General features: G+C 38.2%; 1 protein-coding gene across 1 annotated transcript in view; it reads right to left on the bottom strand.

Moving 5' to 3' along the window:
- Positions 1-21,891, bottom strand: part of ARHGAP24 (Rho GTPase activating protein 24) — a 625,501-nt gene that overhangs the window by 417,778 nt on the left and 185,832 nt on the right. The window lies entirely within an intron of this gene.

Here is a 21,891-nt window from a genome sequence, read left to right as displayed (position 1 = left end):
TAACGTATTGTCATGTTACCCACTTGTCCATTAATGTCAGAAACTGGGGCCCTTTAAGTATGTTTTCTTTTGGGAAAACATAAATTCCTAAGAGGGCAAAAAACAGAGTAACAAAACAGAATAGTCAAGAATTGCCAGAATCCTAACATTTCCTTCAGGCTGTCACCAACAATGCACAATTTGTGTGGGTACTGAAATATGCCAAGTTCTGATTTCAGGATTAAGATAGAAGGCTATGTTCTAAAGCATCTCTATTGCAAAATGTCTGGGTTTTGGTTTTTTCTTTTTATTTCCTGATGGAAGTTCCTTTATAAGAAAGTGTAGCCTGGCCAGGCGTGGCTCAGCGGTTGAGTGTCGACCTAGGATCCGGGTGATCAGGGTTCGATTCCTGGTCAGGGCACATGCCTGGGTTGCAGGCTCGATCTCCAGTTGGGGGTGTGCAGGAGGCAGCCGATCAATCACTCTCTCATCATTGATGTTTCTCTCTCTCTCTCTGAAATCAATAAAGATATATTTAATTTAAAAAAAAAGAAAGAAAGTATAGGTTTGTCTTAACAAAATAAGGTGAAAAGAAATTGAGGAGGTTTTGTACCTGCCATCCCCCAACGCTTTGTATCACATGATTCAGGAAAAGGGGGTGTTCTACTACTATTAAAATGGTGGGACCAAACCAATCCAGCTAAATCCCTGTGAGAAACGTAAGGAGAGAAAGGGCAAACAGAGAGAAGGGCCACTGTAACCGTGGATTCCCTCCTGCCTCTAAAACTCCATCAAAGGCCTGTTATCAGGCAAGAGTTTAAAAAATGAAGCATGTTATATGGCCATTAGATCCTGAGTAGAACATAGCACCAGGCATCACTATATTCTTATTTAATTGACATAGTCTTGATGGCAGCCCAAGTCACATGTCATCATCCCCTAGACCCCCAGAGTAGATGGTACAACAGCAAAAATTCATAATTAAATTTATTTTCAGAAGTGTTTGTTGTTTTTTTGTCTAATTAAAAAATTAACACATGTTCAGTGCATAAAATGAGGAAGCTACAAAGAAGCTAAGCAGAAATTAAAAACTGACATGTTCTCACCATTCAGAGATGTTGTTAGACAGAATTAAATTAGACATAATTTAAACATGTCTAATTGTTTCTTCCTTTCTAGGTATGTGCCTACCATTTTATTTTATTTTATTTTTCAACCACAGTTTACATTCAACACTATTTTGTATTAGTTTCAGATGTATCGCATAGTGGCCAGAATATCATATATTTTGCACAGTGATCCCCTGATATTTCAAGTACCAACCTGACAACATACATAATTATTACAATATTATTGACTATATTTCCTATGCTGTACTCCACATCCCATGACTAGTTTGTAACTATCAGTTAGTCCTTATTAATCCCGTTATGTTTTTCACCCAGCTCCCAAAGCTCCTTTCCCCTGGAAACCATCATTCAGTTCTCTTTATCTATGAGTCTGTTTCTATTTTGTTTATTTTGTTCTTTTGATCTTACATACAAGTAAAATCATATGGTATTTTTCTTTCTCTGTATGATTTATTTCACTTAGCATAACACTCTCTAGGTCCATCCATGCTGTCACAAATGGTAAGATTTCATCTTTTATGGCAGAGTACTATTCCATTGAATATATATGTACCACAGCTTTTTATACACTTGTCTATTAATGGGCATTCGAGCTGCTTGCATATCTTGAGTACTGCAGATAACACTGCAATGAACATAGGGGTGCATATCTTTTTTCAAATTAGTGTTTTGGGTTTCTTTGGATATGTACCTTGAAGTAGTATTGCTAGGTCATGAGGCAGTTCCATTTTTAATTTTTTTCACAGTTTTATTGATTTTCAGGAAAGAGGAAAGGAGAGGGAGAGAGAGAAAAAACCATTGACCAGCTGCTTCCCACGCACCCTCTACTGGAGACCGAGCCCACAACCCAGGCATGTGCCCTGACCTGGAACCAAACAGCCAGGGTGCATTTTAAATTTTTTTTAAGGACCTTCCATACTGTTTTCCGTAGTAGCTGCACCAATCTGCATTCCCACCAACAGTGCAGGAGGGTTCCCTTTACTCCACACCCTTGACAACTGTTGTTCGTTGATTTACTGATGATAGAGATTCTGACAGGTGTGAGGTGGTTTTAAGTTGCATTTCTCTGTTAAGCATCTTTTTATGTTTATTGACCATCTTTGTGTCTATTCAGGTCCTTTGCCCATTTTTTAATTGGATTGTTTGGGTTTTTTGGAATTAAGTTGTGTGAGTTCTTTATAAATTTTGGATATTAACCCCTAATCAGATGTGTCATTGGTGAATATTTTCTTCCATTTGATAGATTATCTTTTAGTTTTTTTAGTGGTTTCCTTTGCTGTGAAAAAACTTTTAGTTTGATATAGTCCCACTTGTTTATTTTTGCTTGTTTGTTCATTCCCCTTACCTGAGAAGATATGTCTGAAAAAATATTGCTATGAGAAATGTAAAGGATTTTATTGCCTATGTTTTCTTCTAGAATTGTTATGGTTTCGAATCTTACATTTAAGTCTTTAATCCGTTTTGAGTTTTTCTTGTATATGGTATAAGTAGGTGATCTAGTTTCTTTCTTTTTTATAAATATACCTTTATTGATGTCAGAGAGAGGACGGGAGAGGGAGAGATAGAAACATCAATGATGAGAGAATCATTGACCAGCTCCCTCCCGCATGCCCCCACTGAGGATCAAGCCCACAACCCGGGCATGTGCCCTGACTGGGAATCGAACCTAGGTCTCCTGGATCATAGGCTGATGCTCAACCACTGAGCCATGAGCACTGGGCTAGTTTCTTTTCTTTTTTTGTATGTAATTGTCCAATTTTCCCAACACCATTTATTGAATAGACTGTCTTTACCCCATTGTATGTGCTTGCCTCCTTTGTCATATATTAATTGACCATATAGCCATGGGTTTATTTCTGGGCTCTCTGTTCTGTTTCATTGATCTATGTGTCTGCTTTTATGCCAGTACCGTGCTGTTTTAATTGCTATAGCCTTGTAGTACAGTTTGATATCAGGTAGTGTGACACCTCTTAATTTTGTTCTTTTTCCTCAAGATTGCTCTGGCTATTGAGAGTCTTTTATGGTTCCATATACATTTTTGGATTCTTTGTTCTAGTTCTGTGAAAAATGCAATGGTATTTTGATTAGAATTGTGTTGACTCTGTAGATTGCTTTGGGTAGTATGAACATTTTAAATATGTTAATTTTTCTTATTCATGAGCATGGTATATGCTTCCATTTATTTGTATCTTCTTCAGTTTCTTTCTTCAATGTCTTATAATTTTCCAAGAACAGTTCTTACTCCCAGGTATTGTTCTATGCAAATGTAAATAGGATTTTTTGTTTAGTTTCTCTTTCTTGATAGTTCATTATTGGTGTATAAAGTGCAAAAGATTTCTGAATATTTATTTTGTATCCTGCTGCATTACTGAATTCATTTATGAATTCTAGTAGTTTTTTGGTGGCATCTTTAGGGTTCTCAATATACACTATCATGTCATCTGCAAATGACAGTTTTACTTCCTCCTTTCCAATTCGGATGCCTTTTATTTCTTCTTCATGTCTGATGGCTGTGGCAAGGACTTCCAGTACTATGTTGAGTAAGAGTGGTGAAAGTGGACACTCCTGTCTTGTTCCTGATCTGAAGGGAAACGCTTCTAGTTTTTGCCCATTGAGTACGATGTTGGCTGTGGGTTTGTCATATATGGCCTTTCTTATGTTGAGCTATGCTTGTTCCCTCTATTCACACTTTGCTGAGAATTTTTATCATACATGGGGGCTGGATTTTGTCAAATGCTTTTGTCTACATCTATTGAAATGATCATATAATTTTTATCCTTCATTTTGTTTATGTGGTGTATCCCATTAACTGATTTGCAGGTATTGTACCAACCTTGCATCCAGGAACGAATCCCACTTGGTGTATGATTTTTTTAAATGTATTGCTGAATTCAGTTTACTAATATTTTGTTGAAGATTTTTGCATTTATGTTCATCAGGGATATAGACCTATATTTTCTTTCTTCATAGTGTCTGGTTTTGGAATCAGGATAATGCTGGCCTTGTAAAATAAGCTTGGGAATTTTCCCTCCTCCTAAATTTTTCAGAATAGTTTGAGAAGAATAGGTGTAACTTCTTTGAATGTTTGGTAAAAGTTACCTATGAAACCATTTAGTCCAGGACTTTTGTTTGTTGGGAGTTTTTTTGTATTACTGCTTTGATTCTGTTAGTTGTAATCAGTCTGTTCAGATTTTCTGTTTCTTCTTGATTCAGTTTTGGAAAGTTATATGTTTCTAGGAATTTACCCATATCTTCCAGATTGTCGAATTCATTGGCATATAGTGGTTCGTAGTATTTTCTTTCAACCTTTTGTATTTCTGTGGTGTCAGTTGTTACTTCTCTTTTGTTTCTGAATTTATTTGGGCCCTCTCTCTTTTTTTTTCTTGATGAGTGTGGTTAAAGGTTTATCAATCTTGTTTATCTTTTCAAAGAACCAGCTCTTGTTTTCATTGATCTTTGTATTGTCCTCTGGTGCAGGTCAACGTCAGAAGTTGCCTATGATTGGCCCTGGGCTATGTGTTAGGAACTACAAAGAAATTCACAGTTAATAGCTACCTGTGCTGGGCCTGGGTACATATGGGAAGCTGGCTGCCACCAGTGCTAGGCCTGGGGCAGGTCAGCAAAAGGCCCAAGGCATCCATTGATCTGCTGTCACCTGCTTGCTGCCCATTAGGCTCAGCCACTGAAAGAGCTTCAGGCAGTATGTAAGCTTCATGAGGCAAGTTCAGAGTGAGTTACCAGGTAGGGGGCAAGTGGTGTTCACCAGGTTTATACAGATTCAAACTCTGTTTGAATTCAAACTCATTAGTTCTCAGTCTGGGACATTCAGTAAAATCTCAGGGTATACTAAGGTCAGCTGCCACCTGCCTGGGACCTGGAAACTTGCAGTGGGGTAGGGTCTTGGGGAGTCATCAGGGTGGGCCAGTAGAGTTCATCAGGTTAAAGCAGATTAAGATTTGGTCCTGTGGAGGAAGGGTTCTGCACAGGAATGGAGGGGGGTTCTGCACAGGAATGGTGGCATCTGTCAAGTTTTTCAAGAAAGACTATAAAGTGAGTCCAAGCTGTCCACCAGCAGATCCCTCTGCTGGGAGCTGGGATTGAGCTTGGCAAGGTAGGACTTCAGGGAGTCAACAGGGAGGGACTAGTGCATCTCCCTAGTCTGATGCCTTGGGGGATGGGGGTGAGCGGTGAGCTGAACACAGGAAAAGTGGCAACAGTGGGGCTAATGTTGAAAATAAAATGGCCCTTGCCTAAAAGCCATATAATTCAGTCTCTCCTTGTATGTCTCTGGCACCCTAGGAGTTTGCCTGAACTTTCTTGAGAGTTTTTCAAGAAATACAGCAATGCAGGCCCAGGCTGGCTGCCAGGAGATCCCTACACTGGGAGCAAGCTTGACAAGGTGGGGCCTCAGGAAGTTAGCAGGGAGGGTTTAGTGCATTTCCCCATGCTCCTGTCATGTGGAGGGGAGTGCTTGACCCAGGAACAATGGTGTCTGTGGGTGGTATGGAAGTGGAACTCAGCACTGGGAAATTGGTAGCAGTCTCTCCAGCTCTCTTCCCAAAGCCACACAGTCCAATCTCTCCCTGTATTATTCCAGCTTCCTCTGAACTGCTGTCCCTCTAAGGGAGCCCAGGGTGAGTATCTGTGAGTGAGATTTTGTGTGTTGGCCTTTAACGGGGTGTCTGGTTTCCAACAGTCGTCTCTCTCACCTGGGAAGATGGAATCCCCTGATTTTTTTCAGCCAGATATTATATGGGTTCCTCTTCTCAACGGTAGTGCTCTGGATTTGGGAGCCTGGCATAGGGCGAAACACCTCGTTCCTCTCAGGGGAGCTCTGCAGCTGAGATATCCCTCCAGATTCTCAACCACTGCACTTGGGTGAAGGGTCAGCCCTTTCGCATCTCTGCCTTTCCTACCAATTTCAGTATGGCTTCTTCTGTATATCCTTAATTATATGACTTTTGTTCAGCTAGTCTTCAGATGGTCTCCAGGTTGATTGTTTTATAATTTTGTTGTAGTTTTGATGTGGTCCTAGGAGGAGATGGGTGTAACTTCCACCTACTCTACTGCCATCTTGGACCCTTGGTGAACCTATCTTATGTAAAAGTGTGGATCATATTACAAACCAAGCAAGGTCATTTTGCCTGGGCCCCAAATTCAAACCTGTTTCTAATTAAAATGGTTTTCTTTGATGCTATTCACACCTACCCTCAGGAGTTTACTGGATTCTTGATAAACAACTAAACTCTCCTTTTCAAAATATGACAATCCCCCTCCAGTCAGCTCCCAATAAAATCTTCTGCTTTATATTTTTAGTGGCCATTTATAAATCTCTCACTTACTATTCTAGAGTTTTTTGTGCTTGCTGACTTGCAACTTCTCTAAGACAGCCTTTGTTCTCCCGTCATTCACATCTCATCTCACCACATCCTCTCTCCTTTCTCTACTCATCTATGAGTATAGGCCTGCATACACATGCACATACACACACACCATGCACATTCACATCACATACACACACCCATAAAGTGAAATGTCCTCCCAACATGCAGTTACCTACTTGTGGACACAGCTCTTAATATAAAACTGGCATGAAACTTCAAAATATTTTAAAACCTAATCCCATTTGAGTACCTGAATAATAGCAAAATGGGCTTACTCTCAAGACACATACCTTTTGTCACATTTCAAGTTTATTATCATGTTGGAGCCATCTCATTAAGTTTGAATTTTTTAGAAAATTATATATTGCCATGGAAATAAAACCATTCTTCCCCCAGGAATTATTTACTTATACACTACCTAAATTATATGTGACTTTAAAAACAGTTTCCTATGCCTAATACTCAAGCTAACAGAGAGGAAATCATCAATAGATTCTTTACATGTGTCTAATTGCAGTGCCATGTATATTCCAAGCCTTATCATCTGTTTAGAAAATCCCTATTTCAGCCTATTTTCATCATATTTCAAGATCTTTAAATAATGGATGTATTTTTTAGTTTGCCTCTGTTTCCATTTTTCTTCCCATCTGCATTGCCTGCTTTATTTAGTTTCAGATCATTTGAAACTTCAAGAGGAGAACGTTTACCTCATTACAGATTCTTGTCCCAATGGTATAAAATATACAGTCAAAGTAAAAAGTTGAGCTATGAAGGCTGCTAATGGACTTGGATACTAGGCACAATTGATCCCACATTTGAGTAAATGTAATTTTCCTGGTTTAGGCTGTATCTGTTAACTACAGACTTGAAGCTGAGGTCATAACTTTAAGTCACTTAAAACCATTTAGGGTATCAAGGAGAATAAAATGTTTTATTGTTACAGAGTACAGATGTAACCATCAACTTGCATAAAAACTAAATAAGAAAGTGTAAATGAGTCAAAATAACTTATTCAAATACATTAACAATGATAACAAATAATAATAATAATAATAATAATAATAATAATGGGAATAGTCCTTATAATTTTCAAGGTACCTTCCAATATGTGATGTCTTTTCATTGTAGCAACCCTATGAAAACTATAGGATGACAGAGAGAAACAGTGTATACACCTTGCTCAGGATCACATAAGCTTACAACACATGAAGATAAGACTTGAATTCTGGCCACCTGAGTACAGATTCTGGATTATTTTCACTAATATGTCAGCAGCAGCAGCTCCCTATGCAAAGGGCAGGAAAATTTCCCTTTTGCATATTACTTGCACTGGTCAAGTGTTTAAAAATAATTGTTATCATTACATTCTTTTGTAAGGATGAAGATTTTCACCCTTTTACAGATGAATTCTAAATCCCATTTTAGGTATTAATTTTAATGTTCTATCCTACCAGACTTTTTATTCAAGTTTTCAACAAATAGCAAAATTAACTGTTCTCGTTTTCTCTCTGTGCTCACCATCTGTTGGAGGTGTTAATGAATATTGAATTAGCTAAAAAGCAGGTGGAAATATCAGAAAGAACAGCTAGTGGTTTAGATAATTTACAAACTTGAAAATTAGTTTCTGAAAAAATAAGTATTGGTTTTGAGATCTTGAAGTGAAACTAAAGAAAAATTAAAATGGTAAGTTTGCTTTTTAAGACATAGACAAGATAGGTAGAGGCTGATCATGTAAGGAATAGAGTCTAGAATACCTACTTTCTTGATATTTAAAAAATTACCAAATAAACTTCCTGGAAAAAATCAATGAAAATAATGTTATTTTTGAAAGATTTTTGAAATAAATTAGGAGAATAAGCCAAGAAAACAATGACCAAAGAGCAATCCAAGATGTGGGCCATTAAGAAGACCAAAAAAACCCCAAAACAAACAAAACCAAAAATGACTACAAAGTTATCCTCTCCATTTCTTGTATTGTCTCAGATTTCTCAACATTGTCAAAGTTTGGAAATGGTGGGAAGAAGGCTTTGTGAAGGCTTACTTTGCAAGAGAGGAGAGGTTAGTCTGGGGGTAACATGGAACTAACGTGGGGTGGACACTGACTAGGACAAAGGCTGGAGTTTCTAAATGCTGAGAAGTCTGTTCTAGATTACTTCAGTAGAAGACTCTCTGCCCTGAGTGTTTTATTCAACAATGGAGAGACCCATAAAAGAAGCTTCTAAATGGCTCTAGTGGAAATGGTCCCATGAGATGGAAACTAAAGCCCCAAGACTTCAGCTCAAGACACTGAAGCATTTTGAAGAAAAAAGGATACTTTGGGATGTGACATCAGACAAGTCCATTCAAATGTTCTCTGAATCAAACTTGGGGAAAATAATTCCAAGTTCCTCAAGAAAGAAAATTTCAAAAATAAAGACAGAGAATGAGACCACCCTTTGAGGAGCCCAATAAAGTAATTTTAAGATCATCTTAGAGAAAGCCTCTTCTATCTGCAGTACTCAGCCTCTATAGAAGCAATCAGCAGCAAGAGCAAGATCAAACCCAGCTGTGCCCTCCAGGTCAAACCCTGGGGCAGACTAAAGCCACCAGGTAAGAGAGTGGACAGAAATACTAAGACCTGTTGCAGGAAAACATCAATGAGTCTCAAGGAGAGAAGACACTCCACTCCATACCCTGTGAGGGGTAGATGGGAGGCTCAGCTGGATGGGGATTTCCACTGATCCTGCTGGGCAGACTCAGAGCCTAAGTGTAAAGCCTAGGCTTTAACCAGTACATAAATGTTCATTATTAATGTAAATTTTACCATATCCCTGCCCAAATCCCTTTAAACTGCTGTAGATATTCAAATACTATTACAAGGAATTAGAAGTGCAGAGGGAAAATAGTTAAGTTCCACAGTAGTAATTTTATGGAAACAGAAAATACGGAGAGAAATGAGCAAATAAAGAAAGTAGCTGGTTGCCATGTAGATAGATGGTTTCTTAATATAGGCAAAGTTGTAACAGCTCCCAAACTCAAGGCTTGTGCGAAATGCAGTAACTAAGACATTCCTGGTGCCTTCAAGATTTATCTGCAATCAACAAGAATGAGTGAACTAAAAAGGTTCAGAATGTCAACACTAAGAATAAATGTACCTGTTAAGAAGACACCCGGTAGCCCTGGCCGGTGTGGCTTCAGTGAGTTGGAGCACCATCCCGTACACCAAAATGTGTCTGGTTCAGTTTCCAGTCACAGGATGTGCCCAGGTTGCGGATGCGATCCCCGGTGTGGAGGCCACTGATAGATGTTTCTCACAGTGCTGTTTCCCCCTCCCTCTCCCTCTCTCCTTCCTTCCCTCTCTCCCTCCTTCCCTCTCTCCTGGTAGCTAGTTGGGCTGAAATTTATAAATAATCTAGTAGCCATCGCCAAACAGGGGCCCCTCGGGAACTCTGTGCTTCAGGGAAAAGGGGCTGAGCTGCCTGCCTCCTGCACCGTCGTCCTGCCACCTGAGCCAGCTCTTGCAAGTGAGCTCCTAGGCTCACAGAGCAGCCAACGGGGTGAAGCCAGCCGCGTGGGCCGGGCAGGGCTGTGCGGCTGCACCCTCACTCGCACCAATCAGGGTAGCTTCGTTTCCATCAGTCAGACTGTGAGGACTTGGAGTCCTCACCTGCAGCTTCGCCTCTGTCTCAAAGAAGCAGTTTCCTTCCAAGTACCACACTGAAACCCCTGCGCCCCCTTGCCCGACTCGCTGTGCCTGAGCTGCCTCGCCTGAGCCCCCTCTTTGGGGCCGCTTCAACTGAGCTGTTCCACAGCCGAGCCAATTCACAGCTGAGCTTTCAGTGAATAAAGTCTGCCCCTTCACTGCACCCCAAACTGGGGACTCCTGTTGGCATTGAAGGGTGGCCACAACCTTCGGTTGACAAGAGTCAATTTTCCCTCTTTCCTCTAAGGTAATGCAGAGATGATGCCACAATATAGACATCTATTGTTGGTTCATATCCAGCCTCTGAGACTTACTACTGGCATCATTTTCTCAGGCAAACAGAAGACCGACTCTTCATAGGGTAAGGTTATATCATTATTTTACACGAACACAAACCTGGACTTTAACCAGTATATAAAGATATCTTGACATATTTTACATTTTTGATCATTTGTTCTTTAAATTCTCAACACATTGCTCTATAGACCAGAAGTCAATAGGCATATTTAATGTAAAGATTTTTGAGGTACTTACTAGGTGGATTTTTCTTTGCATACATTGCACATAATCTCTAGTTTTAAATTGTACAATAAAACACTCACTGTTTTTAAATACATGCCCAAAATGTAGTGATCGGTATCAAATCTTGAAAATCAGTTAACAAACATTAAAATATTTTTTGGATTGAACATTACTCTAAGAAAGCCTGTGATAAAAACAAAAACCTTTTATTTTAATCTCTAGTTTTAATTGCTTATGAAATTCTAAAACCATGTATATTTGGGCTGAAGTTTCCCACATTTACTTAAATCAAAACTTGACAAAATTTAGAGAAATGTAATCTGTAGGTTTAAAAGTGGTTTAAAATTACCCTCACCCACCTCCCCACCCTGACCCCACCATTTCTCTTTTCCTTTCTGAGAATTACTGTAAAGATATTAATTTTGTTAGGCCTTTTATAAAATTCATGTTATAAAACAAATATTAAAGATTAAGTGACTTGCCATGTATAAAATTACTTAATTCCTCATGCTGTGCCCTATTCGATTAAAAAATAGAATCGAATGGTTACTTAAGATAATAAACTTTGCACACAAAGATTATAGTAATTTAGAATTTTTGAGACTAGGGATTTATGTTAATATTTCAATGAAAAGAAAACATTATAGCAAAGTTGTTCTTTAATGTTATTAATTTAAAATGCCAACTTTAGAACTAAAATGCTTGTCTAAATTTAGCCTTGTCTATATACAATTTCTTTTAATAGTTTATCATATTCAGAGGTTATCTTGCAAACAAAATGATTTCTGAACATACAATGCAGTAGGCCAAAAATTCAATACTCTTTATGAATATGCTCTTCATTGACTCATGTTGTATCATGTTCACTTTATAATTACTGGTTAATTTCTGAAACATACAATTTTGTACAATATTAATTTATGTGCCACACTACGATGTTTCCATCAACGACAGATGCATTTATGACAGTGGTCCCATAAGATTATAATGGAGCTGAAAAATTCCTATCACCTAGTGACGTGGTAGCTGTCCTAACATTGTACCACAATGGATTACTCACATGTTTGCGGTGATGCTGGTGTAAATAAGCATTCTATACTCATATATAGCACATACAATGATATACTATACACATATGTTGCACATATAATTAGGTGCAGTACATAATACTTGATGATAATAAACAACTATGTTACTGGTTTATGTATTTACTAAACTATACTTTTTATTGTGATTCTAGAATACAGTCTTTCTATTTATTAAAAATAAAAGTTCACAGTAAAACGGTATGCTGTGTTACACCAGCAGCCTCATATATCTCATATTTACTGTGTCTCTTGATTGCATCATTTTCTCTTGTGCTTGATTTAATCTCATGTTATTTTGTTCATCATGGCCCCTAAGTGTACAAAATTTACTGCTAGCATTGCCATTGAGAGACCATGTTGAATGATTGACCCAGAAACAAAATGAACAGTGATTAAGGACTACGAAGGTGGAAAATCAGTGATGGTTTATTGCTCACCAGTCAGGCATGTCTCCTTCTACCATAGCTATGCTCTTGAAGAGCAAGAACAAAGTGGTGAAAGCTGTTAAAGAAACCTGCTTCATTGAAGGTAATGAGAATAACAAAAATTCAAGAAGGACCTATATCAGACCTGGTGAAACTTCTAATGACCTGAACTGAAGACCAGGCACAGAAGCATGTCCTGCTCAGAACCCTGACAACACGGCCAAACCAAAGAGTTTATGATGTTTAAAGAATTGGCTGAACTCGACTACAACGTTCAATTTACTGCTAGCTCTGGGTGGTTTACATGATTCAGAAATTGTTATTCATTACATAATGTGAGAGTGAATGATGAGTTTGAAAGTGCTAATGTGAAAGCAGCTGAAGAATCTTTGGAAATTTTAGATAAGCTGATTGTGGAGGAAAATTACTTGCCAGAGCAAATATTCAATATGGATGAAACCTCTCTATTCTGGAAACAAGTGCCTGAAAAGGCTTTCATTCTTAAGGAGACCGAGTCAATGCCAGGTTTCAAGACATTTAAAACAGATAAGTCTTGCTTGGGGGCAATGTTTCAGGCTACAAATTGTAAACCTTGTGATCTGGCACAGTGAGAACCCCAGGCTCTTCAAGCATTGCACTAAGCACACACTGCCAGCGTACTACAGGAGCAATAAGAAGTCATGGATGACTTACCCCCGCTTCCAAAATGCCTTCCTGAATTGTCATGCCAGTGAAATGGAGAAGTACTGTTTGGAGAATAGCATATCTTTCAAGATTTTGTTGATTGTTGATAATGTTCCTAGACATCCTTCTTTTATTGGTGAAATTTATCCCTATATCAAAGTGGTGTTTCTCCTTCCAAGCACCACCTCTTGGATCAGCCAATGGATCAAGGAGGTATAGCAGCTTTTAAGGCATAACCTGAAGGAGGACCTTTGCCTCAGCCATTGCTACAGCTAAGGAAAATATTAAATACTAGAATTCTGGGAGGATTACAACATCCATGACTTCATCAAGAACCTTGCTTGGTCTTGCGGATGTCACCAAAGAGTGTATGAAGGACATCTAGCAGAAGACACTCAAGAGGTTGGTCCATTGATTTCAAAGAATTTGCCAAGAATGAGGCAGTTACAAAAATAAACCAGGCTATGGTTGCGATGGTAATCAGCTTTAGCCTGAGGGCAAATGAGGATGACAGGAGCTCCTAGAGGTGCTTCCTAAGGAACTGACTAATAAGGAGTTATTGAAACTGGAACAGAAACACAGAAGAGGCAAGAGAAAAAGAAACAGCAGGAGAAGAAATAGAAGAACCCCCTAAGAAAAGTCACAGTAAAGGGTTTATCAGAAGCTTTTGCAGACTGACTTCAACAAGCTCCTTAAAAATTTGAAAACATGGACCCCAACACTGAAAGGTTTTCATTCACAGAGAGGAATGTTTGTGGTGCATTATCTACTTATAAGCAAATATATGATTAAAAAAATAAACAGGGAGGGGAAAGCTGAGCACATTGCCATGGACTTATTTCTGAAAAGAGTGACACTCCCTCAAGAAAAGACTGAAGTACCTTTGGGAGGTATTTCAGAAGAAGGCGCTGTTATAATAGGACATGGAAGCTCCTGAAGACTTTCCAGTGGGGCAAGAGGTGGAGTGAGGACAGTAGTGATGGCCCTGTGAGGCCGAGGCTAATGTGTGTGTTTCTGTCTTACTAAAAAAAAGATTAAAAAGTAAAAACATTAAAAAGAATTTTTAAGATAACAAAGCTTATAGAATAAGGATATGAAGAAATATTTTTCTGCAGCTGTACAATATGCTTGTGTTTTAAACTAAATATTATTACAAAAGTGTTGAAAAGTTAAAAAAAATTAAAGTTTATAAAGTAAAAAGGTCATAGTAAGCTGAAGGTAATATATTACTAAAGAAAGAAAATATTTTTATGCATGCAGTGTAGCCTCAGTGTACAGTGTTTATAGAGTCTACACTAGTGCACACTAATGTCCTAGGCCCTCACATTCATTCACCGCTCATTCATTCGCTCACCCAGAACAACTTCCAGTCGTGTAAGCTTCATTCATCGTAAGTTCCCTATAAAAATATATCATTTTTTAAATCTTTTATAGCATATTTTCACTGTACCTTTTCTATGTTTAGATATGTTTAGATACACAAATACTTATTGTGTTAAGTAACATGCTGTCAGGTTTGTAGCCTAGGAGCTTGTACGCTACACAGTCTAGGTTCGTAAGTGTGCTCTATAATGCTCGAAAAACAGCCAAATCACCTAACAATGCATTTCTCAGAATGCATCCCTGTTGTTAAGCATCACGAGGCTGTACGTGGATAAACCCATTGATAGCAAAAAATTTTGCATTTTATCAAGATAAGATTACTGACCTTATGATTGCATTTTTAAAATTTAATAGCTGCAGGGATCCCTTGTGAAAATAGCCCTTTTCAGGGTGAAGCATATTGAGCTCAAATGTAAACTAATAGTCCATAAACAAATAGCTTTGTTAAAACTTAGGACATTGTGACAAATTTAAATAGTAACTCCTTATTAGGCTACCAATGAGCTTTAATAAGTCAACCTATGGATATTTATCAGAACTTTGTGTGCTTTTTGAACAGGCATGAGGCTTTTTTAAAAAGTCACTTACTTAAAAGGCTGCAATAAGAAGATTAATAAATTATCTACATCGAATGATATTTATTAACATCATTGGTCATTCTTGAGCCTAATAAAGTCAAGATTTGTTTACTTTATAAACAAGTTATTATTTGCATAAAGTCTCAATATTCACAGACTTAAGACAAAAACTGAATATCCAGTTTTATTCTTCCTTTAACTTTACTTTGTTCCAATTACAAATACATGTATATAAAATAGAAATTTGTAATAAGTTATAAAAAAATTCTCATGGGTAGAGCAAGTAGATGCCAAAAGTGTCAATATCTACACCATAGTAACCCACTTTCCTTTCCCCAACTTCTTGCTCAGATAAACATCCCAAGGAGAAGTTGCAGTAATGTGAGGGCCTTTTTACACTGCAGATTTCCAATACCAGAGGCCCTATCCTGGGAGAAAGGGGAAGGGAAAGACCAGAAAACAACAGTTTTGTCTGAGAACTAAAACATAGGCTGAGACAAAAGCCACTTATGCCCCTGTGCATGTAGACTAACAAAATAAAAATTACCACTGAATTCATATAGTTTTTGTGTCATTATGTCTTTGATTAATCAATAGAATACTAAAAATACAACTATTTATTTGTGAGGAAACTTTTAAATATTTTGACATTAAAAAGAGTTCCCAGTAGTTGAGAAAAGACTAGGGTCTTTGCCTTAGACTATCTGCTCTACTTCAGTGTAAACATTGTTCTCTGAAGGTGGAAGAGTTGTGCAGGGAGGAATAACATAGGTGGATTGTAACTATTCATTTCGAATAGCATATATAGGATTAATTCATTCAGAATCTACAGCAGAGCAGCCAGGGCCACAACTATTTCTAGAGTGCACTGTCTAAATATCCAGCCACTACAGTTTACCAACGGCAACATAAGAGAAATGTGCACAATAGATTCCTTATAAAAATTAGTAAGCTGGTTTCAAAATAGCTGAATTATTATTGCTACATTTAATGGAACTCATTAAAATGGCTGTCATGAATCTATCTGGATATTTCCACTATAACTGAATTTTAATTAACTCGATCATTTTAAACAATACTAATAAACAAACTTGCTCCAACCTTATCTTAACCTTGGATCTTTCAGTACAGAATTTAGAGATTTAAACTTTTCTTTTAATTGCCATGGTGATACTGAACAAATTGCATTATTAAAATTGTCTAATTTTTGTTACCATCAATTAGTCTTTCATTAGCAATCTTCAATATATTTATGTTCCACGAGAATTTCAATTGTACTTCCACCTGACCACTACTTTCATATCACAGCCCGCAAGGGCTCTGGCATAAACAATGCATATATTGATGTCTGCCTATCATAAGTACATGCACAGAATCAAACATTTTATAATATGCTCATAGACCTGTCATGCCTTTTGATCCTTTGCAGATAATGAGGGTTGCTTAAAAATGAAAGTGCTCAAATCTCATAGTTCAATGTATAATGCAATTTGGATCACTATTAATATTATGATTTTATGAGATCTAGAAAAATCGCACATACCAGCATCTGCATAGGTGCTTCACCCAATACTATTTTACTAGAAACTCAACAGGAAGCGAACCCACCTGTTATACAAGAACCATGAAGTTTCCTTGGAAACCCTTATTTTTTGTTAGTCTTTGGTGCCAGTTTCTTTAATAGTCTATTCTTCACTTGCTGGCTGACCTCTGCTATTATATAATAATGTTCTAATAATGGATTTAGTCTTGCCTCATCCTTGTTAATTAATCAGTGTTCTCCTCACCAGATATTTCCTTGTCAGGTGTCAGGGCCTGTCTCCCCATTTATCCCATAGGTGTGTCCACCCCAGCTAGGAGTCATTAGTGTCATAAAGGCACATCACAGAATTGTTTTGAACATAAAAGAATTATTACATGTGAACTAAAAAGCGCAGTGCCTAACACATGGAACACACAATAAATGGGGGCTCTTATTATTCCTACCATTCAGCCTTAGACATCTTCCTTCGATTCCTTGCTACCTTAACACCCATAGTTCATTCCCCAAATGAAAACACCCACCTGGTTCATTCTCCAAATGCTCTCTGAGACCATCACCTTCATGAATTCCCACAACACGGCACTTCAGAAATAAAGCTGCATTGATCATACAAAGACTAAGGCGGTCAATATAATCAATAGGGATATGTGTGGCAAGTGCTGGGAAAAGAAAAGATTTCAAATACAAAAAAATCAAGATGTTCTTTGGGAAGCTGACAAATTAAGTCAGGTATTTAGTCCAAGAAAGCATGATGCTATCCAAATTTTCAATGAGGTAGTTTCTAATATGTATACAACTGACTTATGCACAACATTTAAATTAAATAGCTGTCTCACCAAACGGCTGACTGAATATTTCATCCTACCCATGGAATTCCTCTAATTTCTTTTTGAATTTTTCCACCACTTATATCTGCTTTACACACCAATACAAAAATAACCCAAGATTGGTTTTACAGAGCTAGGAAAGGATTGCTGAGGATAAATAGGAAATGGGATAGCAGTCCTCTCTCTCACAGGCCCTGTCCTATCTCTACTTTTCCTCCAGCACCTCTCTCAGAGGTTTCCCAGTTTCACACTGGAATGCCTGCTCTGACTTGTGGATAGAATTTCTAGGATGGCCTTCCTCATAAAAACTGACTCTATATTATCACCTAAATGGAGGTGAGTCTTAATTCGACCTGTTATGTGCCTAAATCCCGGTGTGAGTAAGGAGACAGGATGTAATTCCCAACCCAACGCTCTAATTTCAGAGGTAGGTCCTACTGACCTAGGACTAGAGCACAGGTTCTTCTCTGAGACAAAGCAGTATGAGGACCAGAGCTAGACCTGAAAAAGTGATTTTCTTTTGCATGTTTCCCATTTTTGCTAAAAATGAACAAACAACAACAAAAAACCTATCTGTTAACTTCAGAGACAGGGCATAAAGGCCAAAATTGCAGACTGTTTGGTCACAGTCCATAGGGCGAAGAGAAATTCTTGTTGACAGGAAAAGCTACTAGTGGTTACAAAGAAAAGGAAAAGTTCAAGAGAGAGCAGCGAAACAAGGCAGAAGAAGGCCCGAAATGGAGTAGTATCCCTGAAGGCTTTGAATTGCCCAGGTTGCTCTGGATCCTCACCGGCCAGCCTCAGAACTAGAAGAGTCCTCAGTTCATCTACTTAGTAATCATGTGAATAGGACGCTGGGAAGCAATCTACCCTGGTGCCAGACTTACAGCAGCAGGTAATACATTTTTAATAATTTTTATTGAAATTACAAATACATTACTTCATACAAATTTTGTTCACATGGCGGATAGGTCCTAGAATATTTCTGTGTGATGGAATTACACTTATAAAATGAGATACTATTTTTGAAATAGTAACCAATGCATTTTTATTTCTAGTATTCCCTTCTTACCTGTGCCTTCAGTCTATGAGTTCATTGGTCTCAGACAAGGGATGATGCATTCCCCTCAAGCAAGGGATTGTGATTTAGAGGTAACTTTTAAACTATAGTCTAGAAAAAAATTCCCCAATGTGGAGAAATAAAGATGATAATGGAGATGTGATGAGAGTGTGAGAGACAAAGGAATGAGACATAGAGCAACCCACAGACTTGGGCAAAGTCATTCTCCTGAGATCTCCAAGTGCACCTAAGTGAGTATGTGTACTACTCACACTCAGGAGTTCCATGGGAGCTGAGTTCATAGATGGCCCAGTTTCCACCCCAAAAAGCAATGTATATTGTGCACTCAGAGAAGCTATGCTAGTCTCTCCCCTTGATAGTCATCATTCTCTATCCATCCAACAGAAAAACTGACCATCCTATCAAGACTTTGCTCAGTTCTTACGTTACCTTATTTTACCTTCCAGATTGACAGCCTCCTTTCAACCCTAAGCTTGTAAATAGGCAAAGACACAACAACTAAAGGCAAAGAGAGTTTTTCTGGAGAACTGAGTAGTGGTAGGAGGGAATGCCCTCCTAAACATGTACATCATTTTGTTTCATGTACCTTAATGCGTAAAATCAGATATTATGGCCATGCTTAGGAATTTTATCTTCATTCTGAGAGTTTTTACTTCATTCTAAGATACTGAAGGGCCTAAGAAAGAAACTGATGTGATCAAATTTCTGGGTAGAGCAGTGGCCATGTAAAGAATGAAAGGTCTGATGAAAGAAGATATGGCTTACTAACATTTATTAAGAATTATTTTGGTCTAAGACTTATGCTAGACTCTTTGTATATTGTTTCACTTGATTCTCTGACCAACAGTATGGAGTCTGGAATAAAATGATATTCAGAGATGTTAACTGACATGTCTAAAGAGGTATAAGCAAATAGTTCTGGGGTGAGAACCCAAGTCTGAATGAAACCCAGCGCTTTTTCCTCTAGTGCACATTCTCTTCCAACTTCACCAAATCTAACTTAGAAAAAGGCATTAACAACCTTTTCACAAATTGAGGCTTGGTTGTCATGGACACCAACCATATTATACTCTGTTTCTAGTTTCAAAAGAACCCCCTTAAGCACGATTCCTCATTACCAATAATGATCCAATCAGTAATGAGTTCTTAATGGTAATCAGTCTTCTCATACCCAAATCAAGCACACCTCATTTAGAGATTTTTGAAACAGGTATATAAAGACTGAAATTCACATGATGAAGCACCAGAGAGAAAACTGAAGCAAGGCACCTACAACCACAGAGAGAGACTGTATTTTACAAGAGTACTCTTGGAGAGGATGCAATAATTGCAGTGAGACAATTCTGGCCTTTAATCACCTGAAAAGAAACTTGTGCTCTATTTTCTTGAGATCAAGGATTAGGGCTTCAAGACCAGCCTCCATGTGAACAAGAAAGGTAGGCAGCAGCTGAGTCTAAATTCAAGTAGGCAAACATCCAAGAGCAGAAGGTGGCAAGAAGCTCAAAGTCCATGCAAACAATATGCACTCAGGAGATCCTTACAAGTTGACTAAGCAGCTAGAAGCATGTGGTCAAAGAGCCAAGAAAAGGTCAACCACAAACCGATATTTGGCATTGTAGGAGTGAGGAGGAAGGCAGAAAAACAGATGCTGAATCCCTGTCACGGGAAAAATGCTCTTAGGAAGGGACAGTTGTCCCTCTCACCTTCAGTCTGAAATTCTCAGTGTGAGCCTAGATACTATAGTCTGGCGACTGAATCCTTGAAAATAGAACACCACTGTTTCAGAGGTATTTTAAGATGAAGATGAGACAGCAATCATGCATGCACTCTTCAAGGGAAAATGATTTAGCTTAGTAGATGCTGAGCTTGTGAATTGCTATTAGATGGTTGTCAATGAAGGCTAGACTACCTGTCCAAATTTCAGCGTCATTATCTACATATACAAACTTTAATAAACAGACATTAGCACTGTATTTGCATAATTTTGTGGTTAATTCTAGACCCATTCACACCACCACCCCTAACACATACACACACACACACACACACACACACTTTAATTAGAGTATTTTGGAAAGGCTGAACTGGAAACCTAAGTTTAACCTTGAAGTATTATTTAGTTCTCAGTGCCTGTAAATCAGTTGTCAAGTAGGCAAGAGTTTCTGAAGAGAAATTTGAAGGGACTTGTCTTTTGTGTCTGGGACATGCTGGGGAGACTTAAAATAAGAAAAGGCTTGATTTTATCAGTTGTCTGTTCTTCATTGGAGAATGTTGTTTATTTTGATGGGTTCCAGAATATTGGAAAACAAGATCATCTCCAATGACTACATGGCCAAAAAGCAGGTAGGGAGTGAAAGGGAAAGAGACTAGCAAAGGTGGCTGCATATATGTTCTAGCCTAAAAAAGGTTCTGTGGTAAATGTTGCTCTAGGATGTGGAAGATTTTAGCTTGGGTTATCTCCTTTCCCTTTTGCTAATATCTTAGAATCAGAAAGCTTTACTTTTCTGCTGGAACCCATAAAAGCAAAGGAAAGAATTGGCCTTGAACTATGGTGTGCTATTCATGACTTGCAGCACCCTTGACATGTACTTATTCTGCAAAACCTCTCTGCACTTTCCTCCCATCATAGACAACCACCACCATTGCCAAATTATGTAGTAAAATGTCAGGATTTGTTGTTGTTATTTCTTAACATTTTTATTTTACCTACTATTTAATAATACATTTTGAGAATGAAAATCTAGCTATCTCTACTGTGATAAAGTGAGTATGAGAAGAGATTTTTGTTGTATTATTGGCCTGGAGAAAGTGGGGTCACAACACAGAATAAAGTAGCAGAAGCAATACACAAAAAGAAAAGTTAAGCTAAGACAATGTCAGATTCTGATTGAATTGTAGTCCCCTCTTTCACAGCATCTCCCCCAGGGAACTTGACTTGTGTACTGGAGTGGAGCAGTGTATATTTTGTACAAAAGAGCCAGTCCATTCATATAAATTTAACTTTTATCTCAACAAAACTAAGTAAAATAAGCTCCTTAAAGCCAACAACGCTGACATATTAGTCCTGTAAGCCTTCAAATGTCTACCACATTCATCAGTATACACAATTATGGGCACATAATTGGCTTTTTAATAATTTGTTGGCTGATTGAGTCATGCATGAATGTATTAAAGCCTGAAAATAATTGTGAGGGCTATAGAATTCTTGTGACACTCAATGAAATAGATGGGAGCCAAAAAGTTAATGCAAACCACAGTGAGGAATGTGACCAAAAAGTGGCAGCACAGAAGTGCAGGTAGGAGAAGGTCACTAAGTATTTTAGCTGTTGACCCTTAGGAGGGAAGAAACCAGGAAGAAGGACCAGAGCTGAGCATTTATTTTCTCCCAGGGAATTAAAAGATTTCTTTTCTCTTAGGGAAGGAAGCCATTTGAAACAGTACAAAGTTCAAAGTTCAGAGTCCTGAGCCAAAAAATTAGATGGGGCGGGGGGGATGCCAGGGTTGGGTCAATCAAAAACACAGAAGCACACAGGAGAACCGGGGGTGACTTGAGATCACACTGAAGTATGTAAGATTTCTGGGAAT

The sequence above is a fragment of the Miniopterus schreibersii genome (assembly GCF_964146895.1).
Source record: "Miniopterus schreibersii genome assembly, chromosome: 1".
Classification (NCBI taxonomy): Eukaryota; Metazoa; Chordata; class Mammalia; order Chiroptera; family Miniopteridae; genus Miniopterus; species Miniopterus schreibersii.
The sequence above is the reverse complement of the archived record's forward strand: the minus strand, read 5'-3'. Positions and strand labels throughout refer to the sequence as shown.